This window comes from Hevea brasiliensis, chromosome 10 (assembly GCF_030052815.1).
Source record: "Hevea brasiliensis isolate MT/VB/25A 57/8 chromosome 10, ASM3005281v1, whole genome shotgun sequence".
NCBI lineage: Eukaryota > Viridiplantae > Streptophyta > Magnoliopsida > Malpighiales > Euphorbiaceae > Hevea > Hevea brasiliensis.
This window is the reverse complement of record NC_079502.1, coordinates 65,021,342-65,025,188: the sequence shown is the minus strand read 5'-3', so window position 1 is coordinate 65,025,188 and position 3,847 is coordinate 65,021,342.

The window sequence follows — 3,847 nt, the reverse complement described above, 5'->3', positions numbered from 1 at the left end:
GTGAAACTGTGAAAAATTGTTTGAATGATATTGGTGGATACTTATTGATTGAAAAGCATTGGAAATGGTTTGAAACCACAGCTATCATGTATATTGATTGTATTCCTCGCTTGCTTGTTTAGTGGGACGAATTGAATTCCCTCTCTGGTTGAAGTGTTGAGGTGTGTGCCTGTTGAGGATGAATAGAATGAGTACTCATATTATTGCTAGCTAGCTATGTTATTCCTTATTAGCCATCGGCTTTTGGGACGAATTGAATACCTCATTAGCCATCGGCTTTTGGGACGAATTGAACTTTGGAACATGATTAAGCTTTGTGTGATTTATTGATATGTATTGTGAGATTGTGAAATGGAGTTTAAATTCTTATTGACATTAACTGTCTTTTGAATTTAACTATGTTTTGACTATTGAGATTTATTGTGATATTGTGAAATGGAGTTTAAATTCTTTATGACATTCATTGTCTTGAATTTAACTATGGTTTTACGTATCCACTATTTATATGATTTATGATTTGTGATTTAAAGTTGTATTTGGTTAATGTTGTGCACCACTGAGACATTGTCTCAGCGATAGCTTTTCATTCTTTATCGCAGTAGATGCACGGATAGGGCAGTAGATTAGGCTGCTAGTACATTCAGCGAGAGATCATCGGGTATATTGAGTATACCACATTTTGCATTTTGTACTGTAATGTATGTTCACTGTATGTATATATTGTTCTTGATTTTGAACAGTTGTAAATTAAAATTGTACAATGAAGTTGTAAAATAAATTATGAGTTATTTTGGTTTATAAAATTTGTACTGTATTTCTTTTATCTCAGCCTTTGAAAAATTACTGCAGATTTGAGTTGAGAAATATATTGTGTTATTTAACTGTTGGAGTTAAGATTGAGAAATATATTGAAGTGTTTTTTTTTACAGGTTTTCGAAGAACTGTTTTATCCAAAATACAGATGGCACTCTGCTAAAATTTTTACAGAAATTACCACTAATTCAAATGTGTTAGCTGTATCACTTCAGTTCAAAAAAGTTTTTAATACTTGTAAATAGTACTCACTACTGTAAAAAGAAGTAAGAAAAGTTTTAAAATCCCTTGTAGTAAATTTAATGTGTTATCAGTAGACAAAGTTAGTAATTCATTAGGTATACTACGGGATCATGTTATGCCTTACAGAGGGGTAGGGTGTGACATGTTTTAGTGGTATCAGAGCTAGTTTTTAAATTTTGTTTTCACCTATTATTTGAATATTCTTTCTTCATAGTACAATTGCTCAATATCATTGTTTGATACATACAGTACATTACATTATAAATATGCACTAACAGGACGAAATCTCCTTGTGTTATTTATTCAGGAGGTCTAAGATCCTTGCATTGACTATGGAAGAGGGTGATCGTTCAGTCGATCAATCTATAGGGGCTGAGGTGCAAGGGGATGCCCCAGCCCTACACAACATCAGTGGTTCAACAGCACCAGCCCCCACAGTACCGCAGTTTCCTACTCAGTTCGCTCAGCAAATGGCTGCAATGTTCCAACAGATGACTGGTAATGTGCCTACTCAAGTCCCAATACAGAAACTAGTGGTACAACCAGAGTCTTCTGCTAGACAGTATGACTTGATGAAATATGGGGCTACAGAGTTCAAGGGGACAGTAGATCCTCTAGAGGCAGAACAGTAGTTAGAGAGGATGGATAGGGTATTCAAGAAACTATACTGCACAGAGGAGCTCAGATTTGAATACTCAGTATCTTTGCTACAGGGGGATGCTTATGACTGGTGGAAAACCATTCCCCACAGTCTGGTAGAACCTGCAGTGCTAACATGGAATGACTTTCTCAGGGAATTCAGACAAAAATATGTTCCTGATGCTTATGTAGACCAGAAGCTGCAAGAGTTCCTAAGTCTAAAATAGGATAGCAAATCAGTGGCTGAGTATGAAAGAGAATTTTCCCACCTAAGCCATTATGCAGTAAGTCTACTTTCTACCAGCAGGGAGAGATGCAAGAGGTTTGAAACCGGCTTGAAGCTCAGTATCAGATTACAAGTAGTCGGATTCAAACACACCAACTTCTCTGAACTTGTTTCTCAAGCCCTAGAGTTGGAAAGAATTAAGTCTGAAGCTGCTCCTAAGAAAAAGAAATTAGAGAATACAGAGAAAGAGGGAAAATCAGTAGAACAGAGTTCCAGTGGTCCTACTGGAAAGAGGAAGAACCATGGGGGACACAGCAGAGGTGGCAAAAAGTCTGGTAGGGGAAGATATTCAGGATAGAAGCCTCCTCTATCTGGTTAGCAGAGTACCAGAGGTTCCTACCCTCCCTGCCAATGTGAAACTTGTGGAAGAAATCATGGTGGGATATGCTATAAGGCTATTGGAGCCAGTTATAACTGTGGAGGCATAAGACACTTTGCCAAGGACTGCACCAGTAGTCGCAAAGTTGGACCACCTCCTACTACTGCAGAAGGATCAGTTCAGAGCCCTGTCACCAGAAGTTCACAACCACCCAGCAAAGGTAGAGGCAGGGGTCGAGGTAGCCCAACAGGCAGTCAAGGCACAATGAAACAATCAGAGCAAGACAGCGCTCCGGTCAAAGTCTATGCAATGAGACAGAGAGAAGAGGCCGAGACATCTGATGTTGTGGCTGGTACCTTCTCAACTTTTAATCAAGATGTGTTTGTGTTATTTGACCCAGGTTCTACCCATTCTTATGTGAGTGCTAGAATCATTGATTGCATTGCTGTTCCATGTACAAAAATGGACTTTAAGGTGTAGTAACAAGTCCGTTAGGACAGGAGGTCAGGGTTAATAGAATGTATAGGGATTGTCCTTTGGTGATCCAAGGACACACTTTTCTGTCTGATTTCATTAAAATGCCCTTCAAAGATTATGATATCATCTTGAGCATGGATTGGTTAGCTAGGCATCATGCCATGATTAACTGTAGGCTGAAGACAGTCACTTTCGGTCTCCCTCAGTACAATGATGTGGTAATACATGGGGAGAGGCAGCTATTGCCATCAAACATCATTTCGGCTGCACTAGCTAGAAAAATGATCAGAAAGGGGTGTGAAGCATACTTGGCACATGTGGTAGACACCCAAGTGGGGAGTCCAGCATTGAAAGACATCCCTACAATATATGACTTTCCAGATGTGTTTCCTAATGAATTGCTAGGATTACCTCCGGAAAGAGAAGTGCTGTTTGAAATTAATGTTATGCCTGGTGTGGATCTAATCTCCATAACACCATACAGAATGGCACCAGCAGAGTTGAAGGAGTTGAAGATACAGTTGCAAGAACTACTTGAAAAGGGCTTCATCCGCCCTAGTGTGTCAGCTTGGGGAGTGCCAGTATTGTTTGTTAAGAAGAAAGATGGCACCCTTCGCTTATGTATAGATTACTGGCAGTTGAATAAGGTGACAATAAAGAACAGATATCCATTGCCTCGCATTGATGATCTGTTTGATCAGTTGAAGGGTGCAGCTGTATTCTCCAAAATTGATTTGCGATCTAGTTATTATCAGTTGAAGGTGCAAGAGTAGAGTATTCCAAAACTACTTTCAGAACTCGGTATGGCCACTATGAGTTTTTAGTAATGGCATTCGGGTTAACAAATGCTCCAGCTGCTTTTATGGATCTAATGAACACTATCTTCAAACCATATCTTGATCAATTTGTGGTGGTGTTTATTGATGACATTTTGATATGCTCGAGGAATGCAGAGGAGCATGACAGACATCTGCGAATTGTACTGCAGACTTTAAGGGAGAAACAGTTATACGCCAAATTGTCAAAATGTTAATTTTGGCTGAAAGAAATCTCCTTTTTGGGACATGTTG